Here is a 21437-nt window from a genome sequence, read left to right as displayed (position 1 = left end):
TGCTCTCCGTTATTAGTAGATGCTATGGCCAAGTTGATGCTAGTAACTCCAAGAGGGAGTATTTATGCTCGATAGTGGGTTCATGTCTCCGTGAATCTGGGGGAGTGAGAGAAACCTCTAAGGTTATGGATGTGCTGTTGCCACTAGGGATAAAACATTGATGCTATGTCCGAGGATGTAGTTATTGATTACATTACGCGCAATACTTAATGCAATTGTCTGTTGTTTTCAACTTAATACTGGAGGGGGTTCGGATGATAACCTGAAGGTGGACTTTTTAGGCATAGATGCATGCTGGATAGCGGTCTATGTACTTTGTCGTAATGCCCAATTAAATCTCACTATACTCATCATAATATGTATGTGCATGGTCATGCCCTCTCTATTTGTCAATTGCCCAACTGTAATTTGTTCACCCAACATGCTATTTATCTTATGGGAGAGACACCTCTAGTGAACTGTGGACCCCGGTCCAATTCTCTATACTGAAATACAATCTACTGCAATATCGTTTCTACCGTTTTTCTGCAAACAATCATCATCCACACTATACATCTAATCCTTTGTTACAGCAAGCCGGTGAGATTGACAACCTCACTGTTTCGTTGGGGCAAAGTACTTGGTTTGTGTTGTGCAGGTTCCACGTTGGCGCCGGAATCCCTGGTGTTGCGCCGCACTACATCTCGCCGCCATCAACCTTCAACGTGCTTCTTGGCTCCTACTGGTTCGATAAACCTTGGTTTCATACTGAGGGAAAACTTGTCGCTGTATGCATCACACCTTCCTCCTGGGGTTCCCAACAGACGTGTGCTGTACGCGTATCAGGCCCCATGACACCAACTCTGCTAGACGTGGCCATGATCACAGGTCTAGACATTGCATCCCCAAGCCCTTCTGCTTTTATGCTGCCAAAGGTTCCTTTCACCCTCTCCTCCAAAACAGAGTGCACAAGCTGGGGTGCCTACCTTAGACGTTACATGAAAACCAAAGGCCCTGTGACAGAGAAAGAACACACGGCCTTCCTGAACTTCTGGTTGGAACACTTCATATTCTGTGGCCCTTCACTCGCCCCAACCAAGAATTACCTTTCCCTGGCCTATGAGCTTGCCAAAGGCACTCAGCTTGGCATCGGCAAACTATTCCTTGGAGAGGTCTATCGATCTCTCCAACTGATGTCTGTCAAACTGTTCTCCCAAAAGACAGTTAAAACAGGAGGCCCCTGGTGGTTTATTCAGCTATGGGCTCAGCTGTACTTCCAAAACCAGATCCCAAACTCTCCACCTTTGGCCACTCGTACCTTCCCAGATGCTAATGGGAAGCAGATCCGATGCACTAGCTACGGCCAAGCTCTATATAGCCTTCCAGGCAGCAAACTGATCCCTAAGGAAGCATCAGAGTGGTTCAGGATTTTCTTCCAAGGCCTGGACAATCCACTGTTCTTTCCTTACACCGAATCTGGAGATTTTGAAAATCCAGTCTCCTTCAGGCTAGACAGCTTTGCCGATGACCCTAGCACTCGGCACTTATTTTCCATTATGATCCGTCCCTGCTTCCTTCCAGTTGGCATGAGCACCTCTAACAGGATCATCAAACCTGGTTATGAGTCTTACCAGCCAGTCGTAGTAGCCCGGCAGTTTGGTCTTGGGCAGGTGTCTCCACACTTCTTCCTTCACCACTTGACAGAAAATAGAGCCGAGTTGCCTGATGTCCTCACCGGCCAAAGGTGTTACTCCTTCTTTGATGCTCTAGCAATTCCAATCCCTCACAACCTCCATTTCATCTCGTCAACCGATGGCTTTGAGACCTGGTGGTCAATATGGAAGACCCACGCCTTCAGGAGAGCTCTAGGACCGTTGCTGAAACAACTTGATGTTGAATATGATATCCCTGCAGAACAGGTACCACTACTCACAAATTTCTTGCAGTGGCTCATAATGATTGTTTGTATCCTGACTCTGTTTCCTTGCAGCAACAAGATGGTCCAGAACCTGTACATGAGGATGGTTCCTCCTTCAAGTTCCTTCCCCCGGCTCCAGTGGTTCTCTTCTGCAAGAGCTCACCACCCTTGAAGAAGGTTGTGATGCAGAGTCAGCCGATTCCGCCAAAATCGGCTCCTAAGAGCACAGCATCTTCTGGGCCAGCTGCCCCCCGAGCCTCAATCAAGGCGAGAAAAGCAGTAAGGAAAGTAGCTGCCAGGAAGACCTTGAAGCGCCAAAACCCTACTCCCGCTCAAGAAAGTTTCACGTAAGCTGATCCATGCCTTGGTTAATTTCATCTATCTTTCCAGGTTTTTGCAACATGCTTGTATTTCTTTCACATGCCTCTACTGAAGAAAACTCTAGCGAGGAGACACAGTCCAGTCGAGAGAATTCCAGCTCGGGCAACTCTGGGAAAACCACCACGCAGAGCCAGCCAGACTTGCCACCGTCGGCTTCCAAGAAAAGGTCAGCTCCTGAACCTGCTTCCTCCCAAGCTCCCATCAGAACAGGGCTGCGCACCAAGAGCCAATGCGTCAAGAGAGCTCGCAAAGAACCGCAAGCTTCTTCACCAAGCCAGGAGGTTTCAAATGTAATTATTCCCCCTGGCTCATATTTCATACCAACCCATCGTTACTCGCATCGGCTGACCACTTCCTTTGTAGACTGATGACACTTCTAGTGGGGACGTCGAGGAGGTACTGATGCCATCCGCCACCCTGGATCTAGCAACTTCAAAGAACGCGGCTGACAAGGTGGACAACCTAGCCAAGCCCCCAGAAAAGCCGATCACCACAACATCGGCTGTCCCTCCGGTCTTAGGAGAGGTACACTCCATTCCCTTGGCTCTACCCTTTTCTTTTGCTGCCTACTGACGCTGTTCTTGTTTGTCTGTCAGGGTTATGACCTCTCAAGCTTGCTGACGTTCGACCCTGAGTCCATCAAACCAGCTACTTCCTGTGTCCAAGAAGAGCCAGACCCAAAGACTACCCATGGACAACTCCAGCGTCTCAGGGCTTTGCTCTCCTCTTCAATTGAGACATTGATTGAAAACCCCGAGGAGGTAAAGGGCATTCTTGAAGACATTCAGCCCCATCTCCCGGTGACACTACAGGTGAAACTCTGGCCAGTCGTGACTCTGTCAGCCTTCAGGTCAAGGGTGAAGTTGGCTCGTCAGAGAATTGACCTTCGCCACGCCTAGCTCCCGTTGAAGGCCGATATTGCAGACAAGTGTCAACGGCTTAATGAGAAAAAGGCTGCCTTGGACACCAAAACTGACACTTCTGTCAGCAGCATCGAACTTGAGAACCTGCACAAGGAACTGGAGAACCTTGAAGAGAGGGTCAGGGTAACCAAACAACTTATCCAAGATAAGGAAGCTCTTATTGCCCGCTCCCGAGAGGAAGCAGAAGACCTCAAAGCTGAACTGAAGACTGATCTGGCCGAAATACGCGCCCTGAACAGCCAGCTGGTGACAGGCAAGGACGAGGATGATGAGGCCGAGATCGCCGAGGTGGATCGTGTCCGTGCTGACGCCCTCCATGCCCTTAGTGTATTCCTTCAGTAGAGCCTCTCTTTGTAATCTGATAACTGCTGATAACTGCTCAATCGAGCTTATTTCTCTAGAGTCGATGGCTATGCATCGGCTTTTTTATTCTGAAGTCGATGTCTGTGCATCGGCTGTACTTGTATCCATATCTCTAAAGTCTCGATGTATGTGCATCGGCTGTGATTTGTATGTGCCAGCCGTTGAGATTTCGGCTGAGTCATCTACATGGACGACCTCCACTTCATCTCCATCCCACTGTATCAAGCATTGGTGCATTGTGGATGGAATGCAGCAGTTGACGTGAATCCAATCCCTCCCTAGTAGGACAGCGTAGGTGCTCTTGCTATCGACGATGAAGAATGACGTGGGGATGGTTTTTCGGCCTACCGTTAGATCCACGCTTAGAACACCTTGCACTTCTGATGCTTGGCCGTTGAAGTCGCTCAATGTGACGTTGGTTTTGATCAGATCCGCGCTAGAGCATCCCAGGCGACGTAGCATGGAGTATGGCATTATATTGACTGCCGCTCCCGTGTCAACCAGCATCTTGTTGACAGGCTGCCCGTTGATATAACCTTTCAAGTACAGGGCCTTCAGGTGTCTGTAGCTCCTTTCTCGCGGCTTTTCAAAGATAACTGGCCGTGGGCCGCAGTCAAGTTGTGCTACAGATGCCTCTTCTGCTCTTGGAGCGCAGAACTCTGACGGAAGTACGAACACCATGTTTGTGCTAGCCGATGTCTTATCATCGGCTTTCTTTGGTTTGGGGCGCCACTCTTTCTTCTGTGGACGACCCTCCTCGTCCAAAGTTTGCTGAATTTTCGCGGCCAGATTGGGCCGCGCCTTCCTCAGTGTGTGCAGGTATAACCTCTCGGCTTCCTCCAAGCTACGTAGCCGCTGCACCCTACGCTTCTGAGAGTGGCTGAGTCCATCAGGGCACCACCTTGGTCGGTGGTATCTATCTTCTTCTTCTTCTTCTTCTTCTTCTAACTCCTCGAGATCTTCCACCCGAGAGGACTCAGCTTGTTTGTTCCGAGATGGGAGAGGTCCTAGACGTTTGAACACTGACACGTCTTCTGCGTCCTTCTTCTTTGGTCTACATTCTGGGCAGCTTTCGATTGTAGGCAATCGGCTCATTCCTGAGTCCCAGCAATGTTTAAAGAAAGGGCAGTCCCAGTGACGGTCCATGTCTTCTTGCTCCCTTGACCTTCCCTTAGCGCGGCGCTCATATCCTTCGTCGTCTCTATCATACCGACGATACTTTCTGTCGTTTATGTTAGGCCGACGATCTATGTCGTCGGCTCTGTCATACCGCCGGCGTTGGTCATACTGACGCTCATATTTGTTAAGAAGGTGCTCGGAGAGTGGTCGTTGGTACCGCACGCTTCTCACTTGTTCCTCGGTGACGTACTGTTTGTCATCATATCGGGGCCGGTCGCGTGAACCGGCCTCCTCCTTGTCCTTACCACGAGAACGACTGCTCTCTTCTTTGTCCTTGCCAGGGTGGTATACAGGCCCTGCCATGTTAATACTGAACGAGAAATCTGGCTGACGCCTCGTAGGGTAACTGTACTCCACCATGTTGACGGCAGGGAACGGTTGCGTGTCCACTTTCATAGCATACTGGCTGAAAATCAGACGGCCTTGTTCTATCACCATTTGGATCTGTTGACGCAACACTTTGCAGTCGCTGGTGGTATGGGTGAACGAATGATGCCACTTGCAGTACGGCCTTCCGTTCATCTCTTGCACCGTGGGGATTCTATGGCCTTCGGGTAACTTCTGCTGCTTCTCCTTAAGCAAAAGATCAAAAATCTGCTCAGCTTTGCTCACGTCGAAGTCAAACCCTTTTGCAGGACCTTGTGGTTTAACCCACTTGCAGGACACGGGGTTTGCCCCCCAAGCCCATTCAGCCACGGCTACTTCCTGGTCTCCTGGAGAGTCTTCATCCTCTTCTGTCTCAACCAGGCTTACCGCGCGTTTGAATTTGTCCTGGTACAATTCTGGGTGGCGCTGTTCATACAATGAAAGTTTCTGAACCATATGCGCTAGGGAAGTGTACTCCGCTTGGGAAGCCATGTTCTTGATCGGCGACGCGAGACCTACCACTGCCAGATCAACTGCTTCTTTCTCATTCAAACGAGCCGAATAGCATCGGTTCCTCACGTTCCTGAAGCGCTGAATGTATTCTGACACTGTTTCTCCGCGCCTCTGTCGTACTTGTGCCAGATCGGCAATGCTAGCCTCGGAAGCGTCTGAGTGATATTGCATGTGGAACTGCTCCTCCATCTGCTTCCACGTCCGGATTGAATCTGGTGGCAGCGAGGTGTACCATCCAAAAGCCGATCCCGTGAGAGACTGCGCAAAAAACCTTATGCGTAGCGGGTCTGATGCCAAGATCATGCCCAACTGTGCCAAATATTAGCTCACGTGCTCAATCGAACTAGAGCCTTCTGAGCCACTAAACTTTGAGAACTCAGGGAGCCGATACTTGGGCGGCAGTGGAATCAAATCGTACTCGTTGGGGTACGGCTTGGAATAGCCGATTGCCCTCCTTTTCGGCACCATGTCGAACTGGTCTCTCAAGATTGCACTGATCTGGTCCACTATAGGAGCTGCTGGGGTTGAACTTTGCTGATCTGTTGCGGTGGCATATTTAGCCAGCCACGCCTGTTTATCGGCGTCTCCTCCAGTAATTGCTCCCGTGGCTCCAGAAATTCCTCTTGTGGCTCCAGAAATTCCTCCCGCTGTAGTTTGGTTCGTGCGCGCCAAGTTGTTGCAGTCTGGCACGTACATGCACGTGTATCCATGCGGGATTTCCTTAGGCGGTTCCAGCATGAACTGGTAATCAGCAGGGTCGCCTCCAATCTTGTAGACGACGAACGCCGGTGAACCCGGCGACTCTGGAGCTGCTAGCGAGAACGGCAGCTATGGTCTGGTGTAGAGCGGCATCTCTCCTTGGTGAGTCCCTAGTGTAGGTCCTGACGGAGAGTACTGATGCTTCATGATTTCCTGGACCACGCGAAGCGCAACGCGCTCGAAAGCGTTCACTAGGCTCTCGGAATGACGGTGTAGCGAATGAGCTACCATGTAGTTAACTTCCTGGCGTAGAGCTCTGGTGCGTTCTTCTGAAGAAGTAGACAGATCTACTTCATCGAGAGCGCCTTCAGCTGAGAACCCCTTCCACCTAATGCCGTGTGAGCGGGTCCTCTGGAAAGAGCCGATGAGGTCGGCTTCGAAGAGAGCTTTGATCTCGTCATACTTCTTCTTGTACTCCTCAGTCAGATCTTCGTACGTGACTGGGTCTTCCGCCATCCCTGATGCAGATGTTGATGCAGTTGATGTAGAAGAATGTCCCACCGGGCGTGCCAGAATGTGTTGACCACCAAAACCCACCGGCGAGCAGCGACGGGCAACACATAGAGCCGGGAGGCTCCCAGGACTGCTGGTGGGCCCTGGTCCCTCGGGCGACGTCCCGCAATGCTCCAGCACGCACGTCCGATGCTGGTGCAAGGGCGTGCCACCTGACCTATACCTGGTCAGGAAGGTGATGGATTGCTTCGACTAGTTTCCTGCATGGCATACACGTAAACATTAAATACGAGCCTCGATCGGCTCTCAGGTTATCCTGTGAATCGGCTCATGGAGCCGATCCACCCATGATTCATATTAGATCTACGATAACATGGTGGTCCTGCTTGATCAATACTAAGTTAAAACGATCTACGACGATTTAGGGTTTTCACCACACAACCGGAACATCTCACACGTAATTGAGCCTGGCAGGTACGAAAGATGATGGAAAATCAACCCTAGAAAAGGCCTAAAAACCAACATGAAGTTGATCCTCGGAACATCCCTTCTAGGATCAGCAAACCGTACCTCACGCCCTACTGGATCCTTCAACCCGTTTGCAAGGCCTAACCATATGGATATTAAACTAATCCTTGAGGAACAAGGAACAACCGTAACAAATCGAATCTACTAAATAAAGAATAAGCAAGGTGCTGTCCTTACACCTAAGATAGGTGTAAGGACAGCTAGATACCTAGGGATAGCAAAGCTAAGCGAATACATCAAGTAAATATCGATGCAAACCCTAACATATCTATGATAATGGTGTTGCTCGCCATCAAAAAGGCTTCAGTACGAGCAACACATGAACAACGAATAAACAAGATACTGCCTAGATAGCAAGATGCGATCTAGGCAGCATAGCGCTTACCCGGAAGAAACCCTCGAAACAAGGGGTGGCGATGCGCCTAGATTGGTTTGTTGTGAACGTGATCGTCCTCCTTTCTCAATAACCCTAGATACATATTTATAGTCCGTAGACTTTCTAACTTGGGAATAATCCCAACCGTGTACGAGCTAAACTCTATCTTTTAATCCTAACCGACATGTAACCTACTATAATTTACAGATACCCGGGCAATCTAGCCCAAATTCTTGCACGAGGCCGATTCATGAATATTTCCCGTGTATATTCTCCAAGCCCATCTCAATCACGGCCCACCTCCTGACTTGGTTAAAATCTGGTGATAACAGCCGGAGCTGCAGTGATTCTTGACACAGAGACTCAAGGGGATATCAGTGATGGTTTCAGCTTTGAAAGTAACCAGGACCGCCGAGAAATCAACGCATGTGAGGCACACAGGGTCTATGGCATGAGGGTTTGCAAAGGGGCCAGAGGAGTGGGAAATAAGGTGGTGTTGCCACTGCTCAACAGGGTAGCGGCCAAGAGAGAGGGCAGCGAGGGATTCATGCTCAAAAAGGAACCGATTATCAGTTTCATCGTGGCGGTGAAAGAAGACAGAGGATTCCCCGCCGATGAAGGGGCCATTGGAAACGGCGTCCTCCCGATCCTGTGGGGTGGAGAAGACAGCGAGACGGGTGCCGATGGATGAAGGGAAAAGGGAGACCCTGTCCGGACCACAACCCAGATCAGCAGCCTGGAAGATGAGCTGGTCAAGATTATGGATAGAAGAGTGAGCAAAAGTGTAGGCAAGGTTGTCAAAGTGGCGCAGGTTAACCCGAGGCATGAAGACATCAACATGATCCGGCCTCTCATGCTGGGCAAGATCATCACTGTCCAGAGAAGCACATGAGGGGTCAGGCAGAGGGAGGAAGTCAGCCGCATCAGAGATGGGAAGAAACGACCCTTCCTCAGAGTCCACAGCGGAAGGGGTGGTGTTGCTCTCGCTCGAACCGTCATCAAAGATGAGTTCCTCGGGGTCTTCTTCTTCCTCTTCAACAAGAGGGTCGACAGCAGCCGCAGGAGGGAAGGCGCCACCGACCTCCGGCGCAGCAGCTTGGAGGAGCTGGCCGACAGCACCCAGGCCCTGAGGAGCATCAACATCCTCCTCCAAGATGAGCTCCTCAGGATCTTCTTCCTCCTCATCGGACACGTCCAAGGAAGCCGCGTCCACGGCGACGGGCACCACCAAGCGGCAGATGGAGCGGGAGTGGGTTGAGGAGAAGCAGAGCTGGCAGAAAATCCTGGCCGCTTCGGAGCCAGCAGCAGAGGGGTCGGCCATTGGCACCCTGAAAAGAGAAGAAGGTGACTGAGAAGGGGAGAAGGAGGAAGGAGAGGTCGGGGCAGAGAAGGAGAAGGGTGGAAGCTTACACTCTTTCTCCTTGTGCCCGGAATGCCGGCAGCGACGACAGCACAGTGGATCTCTGCAATCGGCGACATGGTGTGTGGAGGACAGACACCGATGGCACCGGCGGATGCAAGCACGAAGCGGTGGAGGGGTGGTTTGAGGCCGACGTACGGGTGGGGATTTACAGGGGGAGGCCACCATCTCAGAGAAGGAAAGGGGGGCGGCCCATCCGCGGCGGCGCAAGCTCCCAGGTTGCCTGAGGAGGAAAGTTGACCATGGCGAGACGGAGAGGCCCAAAGGGGAAAAGTTGCAGGGGGCGGTCCGGAGGTTGGGGAAGGAGCCCGAAGGGGAGGTGAGGAGGGGGAGATAGGATCACGAGCGGGGTGAACCGGCCACGGCAGCGGACCAGCGGGAGTGGGCAAGATTCCAGGAGCGAGCATAGCAAGACAAAGGGGAGAGCGTCGTCGCTTAGCACGGACCGAGGGGGGAAGAGGTAGGGTTAGGGCACGGGAGCGTCTCTCCAACGTCAGAGGGAAGAGAGGAGCCCGCAACCGGCCAAGGCCCACGCGGCCCAGCGAGAGAAACGACGGATGGGTGCAGGTCAGAGCAGGGTGGAGCACGGGTCGGCCCAGGAGGCAGCCCAGAAACGGCCAACGATCCAGAGTGCAGGGGCAGTGAGAACAGAGCCAACAGTTGACCATGGCGCAAGGCATCGAGCGACACCAAGAACGAGGCAAGCCTAGGGGACGCGACGATGAGACGGAAAATATTGCAACCAACCTCAAAAACATCAAGATTTTCAAACGCAGATCCTAGCCAAAACTTCAACATGCTGAAAACTAACGAAGAAGACACGGGTTTGCGATCGTCGTGGCGAACCTGAATGTGCACCGGCGAGGGGGCAAAGAGCGGTGAACCAAGAACAATCGGATAGCATACCAGAGTGTTGAAGTTTTCCAGTGCATACTGAAGGAAGGCGTCGCCCAGAGTGTTGAGCGGCGATGGCAGGGCGGCCGGCTGCCGGGCGAGCTCCCAGGGAGTCGACCGAGAGAGGAAACCTTGGCGCGACAGGGCTTTGTCGCAGGAGGAGCCGGCGGGGAGGTTCTGGGCGGCCAAGACCTCCACAGAGCAGGCCAGAGCAGGAACAGCAGGGTCAGAGATGGAACAAGGAGGAGGTGGCGGAGGTGGCGGCGGAGGTGGAGGAGGAGGTGATGACGGTGGCGGTGGCGCGGCATGGAAAAGAGATGGTGATGGTGGGACGGCGAGAGGTGGTGGGCTGCCGCTGCAGAGACCAACGACGGCCGGAGCAGAAGCAGAGGCTGGAGGGGTGATATGGTGGCTAACCTAGGGCTGGGAGGGCAGATGTCGCCGGCGGGAGATGCCAGCGCGGTAGCGCCCAGGGCGCCAGGGGCGTCGCGGCAGCACCCGAGACCTACCATCACCTGTGATTTTCTTGGTATAGATATAAAGAAAAAATTCAGTGAAAGTAGAAGAATGCCATTGCCACCACGCAAGTAAAAAACTCAATGTTGGTACGTATTTTATCTTCGCTCAGTAACATGGAAAGTATCCTAATATACAGGGCTAGTTACTAAGTCATGCCTTTTTATATCGTTTCTCTATTTGTGCAGATAATTCGTTTGTTCAACTAGTTAAATTGGTTGAACGATTAGTCACGTAATCATTATCCAGTAAGGTATTTTGAGTGCAATAATTTATTTCAATATTTCGAATTTTCATTGTACACTAGTGGAAAACAGGCCTAATGTCGCGGGTCGTATGACCCTTTTGTCGCGGGCGGCCAGCCGCGACAAGGGAGGCGCGACAAAAGGGCTTGTCGCGACAAAAGGTCACCCTTTTGTCGCGGGTCGCTTACGATCCGCGACATAAGGTCCACCACGTGGCAGCCGCGGGGCGCGCAGGGCACGGGCCCTTTTGTCGCGGGCGGTATTACCACCCGCGACAAAAGGCCCTCTACGTGGCACACGCACAACGCTGCTGCTTAAGGGTTTGAGAGGTGCCGCACCCCCCCCCCCCCCCCCGCCACCGACCCCCTTCTATTTCATTTTTTCATTCGAAAATAAAATTTGCATATATTTGTACGCTACTAGAAGTGGTACACGTTCATTCATTATATATATATATATATATATATACAGATCGATCAAACAAATATTGGAAGCAAAAGTCGATTCCCCTTACACATATTCGTAGATTCGCTATATATATACATGGAGCTCACGATCGACAAGCGGTACTAACGACCGTCTATTTGGAGGTAGAGCATCTATTTGGACTAAACAAGCCTTTGTTGTTTATTACTTCTCTAACCAAAAGTCCCGCCAGTTCCTCCTAGTAGGTGTTCCTTTGGTTGGAGTCTGTCCCGCATGAAGTCGACCTATATACGAAAATGAGATGAGTATGACTATATCAGTCTTGATAACGATATTGATGATAATAAATAAAGTTGTGAATGTTATTGCTTACGTCGAATTTATTTTTATTCTGCTTCTCAGTGGTTAACATGCGAATGGACTCGCAAACGTAGTATCCACATAGATTCGTCCCTTGTGGCTGCTGGGGGCGTGGTACAGGAGTAAATGTTAGCTTCTTTGCCCAGGTAATCTCCTTATGATGATTCTTCAAAGCTTGCCAAGCCCTGCCAGGCAAAAGAATGATTGAATTAGTGGATAATTAATTGATATCTCACAAAAGATAAAGCGTGGCGATGAAGGAAATTACACTTGGAGCAACTTCTGCAAGTCGTGGAACCCGTCCACGCCTCTACTCAGTGGGTCTCTTACTTCAACTATTCCCTTATCAGGTTGAATGTCTAGTAGAATCCAGTGGAAGCTGCACATGTTATGCATATACGTCAGGAATTACACTTAACATCGAGTAAGAAAAATTGAATGTGCATAAAAGATCATTAAGACTCTCACTCGTAGTCGTAAGGAAACAATATTGAATCACAGAAATATTGCTCCCCCAAAAACCTTAGTAGGTTTCCCCCCGTTTCTTCGCGTTTATGCTTTACCGTTTCAACATGTATTTTATCTGAGTCAATAAACCCAACATTGATAATATTATTACTTTTACATTCACTGATCTTCAGTCTGCATAAGAGAACACATAAGATATAATGAGTATATGCAATAAAAACGAACATGAACTGAATGAAAATGAACTTGTATGTAGTTAACAACTTACAAGCAATAGCAACTCATGAGAGATTTGTCGAGGGCATCTAGATTGAATAACTGCCAGAGTTCATTCATCTCAATATGGATCTCCTCCTTTCGGTAGTAATATTCCCATGGTATACTCGCCACGATGTACATTATGTTCTCCTTGCATGCATCAAGGTACCACTGATGCAAATTCCGCATATGTGTTGGCAGTTTATGCAGCTTCTCTCTGCTAACCAAGTTGGCCCCGTAGACAAATTTAGGAGCTATATCAGCAGTGGGTAGTGCAGCATCTGCTGCAGACAACAATTCCTCCACGGTAACTGAACAGGAAGCCGCTAGCCTTGCAGCTTCTTCCATATCGAGACCACCATGTTCCTGGTACACCTTGGGAACATTAAACACTTTGAGTGCTGGGATCGATTGTTTGGGCTGATCTCCGAGGAGGGGAACTTCCTTTCTCTTTTTGCCTTTTGTCGTTTGCTTGGCCTTGAGGGGTGCACTTGTTGAACTTGACTTTTTCTCGGTTGCACTTCTAGCTGATGATTTGCTCGTGCCAGCAATGTCCTTCTCCTTAGCCTTTTCATCCTTCTTCTTGTCAATTACCTTCGCAAGAGTGCGTGTATAGTCATCCTTCTTCTCGTGTAAGTCATACTGCGATGGTGTGTTCAGAAAACTAGTAGCATATTCTATTTGCTTCTCTGTGTATGGCTCTGGCGCTGGAGGTTTTGGCTTATGAAAAAAATCATAATTGCATTTCTTAACAATGGTATCATTTTCCTCCTCAGTACGATCGTAAGGACGGGGGGAGAAACCTTTGGTACTTTTGGGAGGGGCGACATCTTGCGGACAGGACTCTTGAAACGCTTCCGGCTGGGTGCATTCCGAGTCTTAGTGGGCGGAGGCGGCGGCGCTGGAGATGGAGATGGACTACCGATGTCGTGGTCGACGTCGTACCCACGGGGTGATGGTGGCGACATGTGATCAGTAGGAGGAGGTGATGGTGGCCTGCGATCACCTGGAGGAGGTGATGGTGACCTACTGGGACGACTGGTACTAGGGGCTACCCAGCCTGGCAGCCTGATGTTCTTCTTTTCCCAGAGAATGATTTCTCCCAGCACCTCTCTGAGTGTAAGCCCCCCATCACCTCCAGGGATTTCGAGCTCCAATGTCTCCCACGACGGGACAACTGAATCCACCCCGAAACGAGCATACCCAGCTGGAATCGGATTGCCATGCCATGTTGCCGGCTCACCTTCAGGTCCAAATGCCGGTAAGACATAGCCGACCGCCACCTTAACAGACACCTTCCTGAACACCTCATGGAGATCACAAGGTGTTTGCTCCTTGATTCCATCCAAGGGGTCGCCAGGACCGGCATCTATCATCATCCGTGTAGGAGGGGCCTCCGAGTCGGCCACGCTGCTGTCTCGTCGCTGAGATATGCCAGCGGTATTATCTGGCGGGCGCTGTCCTTTTAGTTCATTTATCTCCCGCTGCTGCTGCTGAAGCTCCCGCTGCTGCTGGTCAAGTCGGCGTTGGAACTCGGCCATCCGGTCATTCTGCACCTCCAGCTGGCGTTGTTTAGCTCTCGCTCGGCTTCTATAAGTCTCCGCGTCGGCCGGAAACCCAAGCGACCACGGAACACTAGGGCCGAAGCCTCTTGTTCGTCCTCCCTTCTCAGGATTACCGAGGACAAGCGTCAGCAAGTCTTTCTCTCTATCGGGAGCAAACTTTAGTTTTCCCGCCTTTATATCTGTCGTCACTTTAATCCATTTTTCCCTGGGTACCCTAACCCTGCTATCACTTTCAACAATTTTCCCTGTCTTCATGTCATACTCACAACCATGCGCGAGGAACCAATTTCGAGCCCTAATGTCCCATCCTTCTCGCGTGGGTTCTGGAGTGATCCCATTCAGCTCCATCTCAGCCTCTTGTGCATCCCACTTAGGCATGGCTACTCCGTAGCCCCCTCGCCCCGTATGATGGTGATATTTCTTTTCGCTTGCATTCTTCTTGTTTTTCTTGGACAGGTTCACAGCCTCCTCTGATTCTTTGTACTTCACAAATTCTTCCCAATGATGCTCCTGCTTCGCTAGATAGTTCTCGAATAATGGAGGCTTCTTCTTTTTCTTATAAGCTTTCCATAACCAGTTCTTATAAGCCCGGAAAAGTTCCCCCATCTTCTTAAGAGCCCATTTCTTCACTAGCGCCCTCTGCTTAGCATTCTCAGACTCCGATCCCAAATCTGGCAAAGTGAAATGTGCCATGAGCTCGCCGAAAAGTGTGTCTTTGTACCTATCGGCAACCTGATTTTCGGACACATTTTTGGTCTTGTTCCATTCTCTGATAGTGATCGGGAGACGATGTCTAACCACAACTCTGCACTGATTTTTAAATGTCACTCCGACACTCGCGGGTACCACCGGTTGGCCTTCCGGTGATATAGCTTCAATTGTGAAGTGGTCTTTTTTGCCCAACTTCTTTGCCGGGCCTCGTTTCTCAAACTTATCTTCGGAGGCCTAAGAGAATACATATAGAATTCCATTAATGCCTCTATACTAATGCCTCTATACATATGTACATATAGAATTCCATTAATGCCTCTATACTAATTGTATACCTCGTCATGACCGGAGCCGTCGGCTTCTCCGTCACCGGAGCCGTCGGCTTCTCCATGACCGGAGCCGCGGGCTTCTCCATCACCGGAGTCGCGGGCTTCTCCATCACCGGAGTCGCGGTCTTCTTGGTCGGCTTCTGCACCATCGCGGATGATGTTCTCGAAAATGTCTTCCTGTTCCAAGTCCCGTTCGAATGGGTCCATTGTTTCTGCAAAAAATTAAATCGATAAGTACATGTTCTAACCCAAACCAAACCCTAACCCTAGCTAACCAAACACTAACCAAACCCTAACCCTAATCGGCGTCGGTTCTTCGCGAGAGGGAGAGGGCTGGTGTCGGCGTCGGTTGTTCGCGAGAGGGAGAGAAGAGGGGTGTTTGCGAGAGGGTGTTCGCGAGATTGAAAGGCCGCGTGAGGGTGTCGGCGACTAGCGTCGGCGAGAGGGAGAGGAGAGGAAAGTTGCGGCATTTCCAGAGGTCTCGTCGAGGGAGAGGAGGGGAAGGCAGCGTGGAGTAGGGCGAAGAGGGCGCAAGAGGGGGAGGACCGGTGTCGGCGTCGGGTTCGTGTTTCGCGCCAATTAACTAAATACTAAATTAAAACTAAATAACTAACAAAACTAACTAAATACAAAATACTTACAAAAACTAACTAATTACTTACAAAAACTAACTAAATACAAAAACTAACTAATTACTTACAAAAACTAACTAAATACAAAATACTTACAAAAACTTACAAAAACTAACTAATTACTTACAAAAACTAACTAAATACAAAATACTTACAAAAACTAACTAATTACTTACAAAAACTAAATACTTACAAAAACTAAATACTTACAAAAACTAATAACTTACAAAAACTAAATACTTACAAAAACTAACTAATTACTTACAAAAACTAACTAAATACAAAATACTTACAAAAAGTAACTAAATACAAAATACTTACAAAAAGTAACTAAATACAAAATACTTACAGAACTAACTAATTACTAAAACTAAATACAATGTAATTAAACTAATCTAACAACTATAACTAAAAAAGAAAAGGAAAAAAAAGGGCGGCGCGGCAGAGGCCAGCGCCGGCGGCTGCGCGTTCTACCTGCTGCGCAGAGGTGGCAGGGGCGGCGCGAGGTGGCGGCGCGCTGCCCGAGGTGGCGGCGGCGCGAGGCGGCAGGGACGGCGCGGCAGAGGGCGGCGGATCGAGGCGCGCGCGCGCGGCAGGGCGGCCTGCGCGGCAGAGGACGGCGGCACCGAGCGGGCGCGGCAGATCGACGGCGGCGACGGCGGCGGCGCACGGAAAAATCCGGCAGCCTGGCGGCGCGTTTTCGCTAAGTGCTGGCCTCCGGGTGTCACGGGTGGGGGCTCCGCCCGTGGCCCTAGGTATTTATACCTAGACCCTTTTGTCGCGGGTCATGCCACGACCCGCGATAAAGGTCTCCTTTATCGCGGGTGGTGGCACGACCCGCGATAAAAGGGGGGTCTTTTATCGCGGGCCATGGCACGACCCGCGACAAAAGGGGGTGGGAGGGGGTGGCGGCTGATCCGCGCCAATTGCATCCAACGGCTCCGGCCGTTTGAATCCAACGGCATGGAGCCGTTGGACGCGGATCAGCCCCTTGGAGCCGTTGGAACCGTTTTTTTCTGTTTTAAAAATAAACCTCTATTTTAACTTAATAAAACTGTTATTTTAATAACTTTTAAATGGTAACTCAAATAGAAAAGTTTTATATATGAAAATTGATCAGAAAAATCCAATGAACATGAATATGACATCCATATAACTATTTGCATCTCGCATCATATCAAACGTTTCACCGCCGTGCCACACGTGTCGCTTACCCGTCGACGCCGTCGTGCGACGTGTAGCCACCACTTCCACGTGCCTCGCCCCGCCGATGCCGTCGTGCGACGTGTAGCCACCGCTTACACGTGCCTCGCCCCGTCGACGCCGTCGTGCGACGTGTAGCCACCGCATCCACGTGCCTCACCCCGCCGACGGTGGCGTGCGACGTGTGTAGCCGTGGCTTATACGTGCCATGCCCCGCGTGCGCTATATATAGCGACGAGTACGGGCGCAACCACACGTTGCCACCGCCTCCTCCGCTCATTCTCATCTCCGGGATGCCTCCACGTCGTCGAGGGGCGTCCGGTTTCCGTGGCGTTCGAGTGCGTCCGAGCGGTAGGTTCTACGCTGAGATACGCGCCGGTGGCTTCCGCCTCACCCTCGGCACGTACAACACGCCGGAGCTGGCGGCGCGCGCGCATGATGCGGCGTGGCATTTTCGGCGGCCACGGTGCGACATGAACTTCCCGGATGTTGAATCGCTAGAGGAGGCAGAGTTCCTCGCGCCACCGCCGTGCCTCGTCGACGACGAGGACCGTCGCCGGCACCGCCAGGTGCAGCGGAGGATCGCCATTGCCGAGCACGACGAGGAGTTGATGCGCCAGTGGAGGGCGCAGTTCCCCAACGACGTCGACAACACCGACGCGTTCTTCGCTATCCTTAGGGCACAACGCAGGTCCAACAGGCGCCACCGTCGGGCCGTCGCCACCTTCGAGCTCGAGAACCCGAATACAACTTGGACCGAAAACGACCCTCGGTGGGATGACATTTGGACGGAGACAACCTCCGACGATGAGTAGAGACTAGACTAGTAATTTATCTATTTTATTGTAATTTCAATAAAGTCGTTGTCGGTTTCTATTAGTTTAAATTTAGTTTATAAAGTCATTGACGGTTGTTTTTGTTCAATAAAGTGGTTGACACGAAATTTATTACGACTGAACTGAAATTAAAGTACAGAGCTCAACTGAAAATTAAGATACATGGCCAGATTCGAATGTTGAGCCATTCAATCATAGTCGTGCCTAACCCTATAATAGTCGCCACTGTAGTCATCATAGTCGCCGACGTCATCGTCGCTAGCATCGGGGTCGCGGTTGTCGAACCTCGGCGGGTGAGCACGCGTGGGCTGGGATTGAGGGTAGCGCAGGCGGGGGCCACGATAGGCCATGACGCTCTGGAGAGTCCGGCCGCGCCACCACATCCGACGGCCGGCCTCGTTGAAGTTCGAAGGAGGAGGGCTGTCCTCCTCGTACCTGGCAACCGCCCTCTCACGCCGACTGATGAAGAAGCTGTCCCAAGTCGGGCTGTAGTCGGGATGCCACTGGGGATTCCTCCGCTGCTCAGGCGTGAGCTCGAAATAGTAGTGGTTCGTGATGGCCATCTCGCGTGGCACACCAAGAGGGATAGGAGGGACTGGTATGCCTCCGACGCTCAGCAACCAGCCGGTCGGGACGCGGTAGCCGGGCGGGCATGGGTAGTGCGAGGCGCAAAGCGCCTCCGCCTCCCGGGGTGTTAGACATACGATGGAAGCCATGGGAGAGAGTGATGAGGTTTGCAGATATGAGTCCAAGCCTACGTATATATAGTGGAAAAATGGCGGGAATGCGGGAAGAAAATAGGCGGGAACGAAGTGGCGCGCGAACCGGGTGGAGGCTCAAACCGGGACAAAAGACCGGGGGAGGCTTATCTAGGAGGGCCTTTTGTCACGGTTGGTGGCTGCAACCGCGACTAAAGCTGTCGGCAGGATAAGGATGTGTCGGTAACCTTTTGTCATGGTTGGTGGCTGCAACCGCGACTAAAGCTGTCGGCAGGATAAGGACGCGTGGGTGGACGCACTGCTCGATGATATAAAGCATGTAGCGCACGACGCCCTGTCGAAGGAATAAGACAAAGTAGAAGCGGTGCCGTGCCTATAAAAGGAGCATCGATACGCCTTGCCAAGCAGATCTACAAGCCAAGCACAGTTTCATTCCCATGGATGAAGGAAAGGGTTGGGAAATCTCCCGTGGCGCAGCTTCTCGAAGTTGTCGTTGGTGCACACGCCCTACGGCATCTTCGGAAGCTACTCCTCGGAAAAATTTCCATGCAAGCCCGTGAAAGACTCCGTCTCCTCTAACAGTGTTGGGGAAAGGGTTCTCATTATTACATAAATGTAGAGATTGTCTTGGGAACTATATATGAAGAATACATTATTACATCGCCATCTAGTGTTGTGATCTTCTACGCCGTAGCCATGGAGAATCTTCATCATTTAGCAAGATGCTTGGGTCAATTTTCACCGTGAAGGGTGGAATTTCTTTAAACTTATTATAATCTTCTGACATGTCTGTCTTGTCATCCACTCCCACGATGTTTCTTTTCCCCGAAAGAACTATGTGGCGCTTTGGCTCCTCGGTTGATGTATTCTTTTGTTGATTTCTTTTTCTTGATTTGCTAGACATGTCCTTCACGTAGAAAACTTGAGCCACCTCGCTGGCTAGGACAAAAGGCTCGTCCAGGTACGCAAGATTGTTGGGATCCACTGTTATCATACCGTACTTATCGTCAATATGTATAGCGCTGAGCTTCACCCATTTGCACCGAAACAAAGGGACCTTAAAAGTGGGACCATAGTCAAGTTCCCATATCTCCTCTATGTATCCATAATATGTGGTGGTCTGCCCATTCTCGTCTTTTGCATCGAAGCGGACACCGCTGTTTTGGTTGGTGCTCTTTTTATCTTGGTCGATCGTGTAAAATGTATTCCCATTTATCTCGTACCCTTGGAATGTACATATGTTTGAAGATGGTAACCTGGCCAACAAGTACAGCTGCTCCACAACAGATGGGTCATTAATGAGATGTCTTTGCAACCAACTGCCGAAGGTATTCATGTGTTGACGTGTAATCAAGGACTCGGGCTGGCCCGGGTTTATTTCTCGTAAAACATTCTTATGTTTCTCGATGTACGGAGCCACCAAGCTGGAATTGTATATAACTGTGTAGTGTGCTTGATTGAAAGAAATCTTGTCCCTGCACACCGTTGCTTTCCTTCCTAGTGTGCCTTTTCCAGTCAGCCTCCCCTCATACCGAGATTCAGGAACACCAATCGGCTTAAGTTCAGGAAGAAAGTCAACACAAAACTCAATGACCTCCTCAGTTCCGTAGCCCTTTGAGATACTTCCTTCCGGCCTAGCTCGGTTATGAACATATTTCTTTAAGACTCCCATGAACCTCTCGAAGGGGAACATATTGTGTAGAAATACAGGACCAAGAATTCTAATCTCTTCAACTAGGTGAACGAGGAGGTGCGTCATAATATTGAAGAAGGTGTAGGGATTACGTTGCATAGAAAACAAAAAATTTCCTACCGCGAACACGCAATCCAAGCCAAGATGCAATCTAGAAGACGGTAGCAACGAGGGGATATCGAGTCTCACCCTTGAAGAAATTCCAAAGCCTACAAGATGAGGCTCTTGTTGCTGCGGTAGACGTTCACTTGCCGCTTGCAAAAGCGCGTAGAAGATCTTGATCACGATCGCTTCCGGTGCCACGAACGGGCAGCACCTCCGTACTCGGTCACACGTTCGGTTGTTGATGAAGACGATGTCCACCTCCCCGTTCCAGCGGGCAGCGGAAGTAGTAGCTCCTCTTGAATCCGACAGCACGACGGCGTGGTGTCGGTGGTGGTGGAGAAATCCGGCGGAGCTTCGCTTAAGCGTGCGGGATGTGGTGGAGGAGAGAGACCGCTAGGGTTTGGGGAGAGAGGGGGAGGCTAGGGCGCCGGCCAAGGGCAGCCCTAGGTGGTGCGGCCAAGTGTAGGCAGCCCCCTCCCTCTCCTCCTCATTATATAGGTGGAAATCCCCAAGTGTTGGTATCCAAGTCTTCGAATAAGACCCCAACAATGAAACCTCCCATATGTAGGGAAACCTACCCAAGGTGGGAATCCCACTTGGGGTGGGATTCCCCCCTTCCATGAGGGGGGTTGGCCGGCCACCATAGGGGAGTCCACCTTGGACTCCTCCCCTTTAGGGTTGGCTGGCCATGCAAGGTGGAGTCCCTCCGGGACTCTACTTTCCATGGTGATTTCTTCCGGACTTTTCTAGAACCTTCTAGAACCTGCCATAAATGCACCAGATCATTTCCAAACTTGGAATATGACTTCCTATATATGAATCTTATTCTCCGGACCATTCCGGAACTCCTCGTGATGTCCGGGATCTCATCCGGGACTCCGAACAAATATTCGCACTCCATTCCATATTCAAGTTCTACCATTTCAACATCCAACTTTAAGTGTGTCACCCTACGGTTCGTGAACTATGCGGACATGGTTGAGTACTCACTCCGACCAATAACCAATAGCGGGATCTGGAGATCCATAATGGCTCCCACATATTCAACGATGACTTTAGTGATCGAATGAACCATTCACATACGATACCAATTCCCTTTGTCACGCGATATTTTACTTGTCCGAGGTTTGATCTTCGGTATCACTCTATACCTTGTTCAACCTCATCTCCTGACAAGTACTCTTTACTCGTACTGTGGTATGTGGTCTCTTATGAACTTATTCATATGCTTGCAAGACATTAGACGACATTCCACCGAGAGGGCCCAGAGTATATCTATCCGTCATCAGGATGGACAAATCCCACTGTTGATCCATATG

Source organism: Lolium perenne, chromosome 3 (genome assembly GCF_019359855.2).
Source record: "Lolium perenne isolate Kyuss_39 chromosome 3, Kyuss_2.0, whole genome shotgun sequence".
Taxonomy (NCBI): Eukaryota; Viridiplantae; Streptophyta; class Magnoliopsida; order Poales; family Poaceae; genus Lolium; species Lolium perenne.
This window is presented reverse-complemented; position numbering follows the sequence as displayed.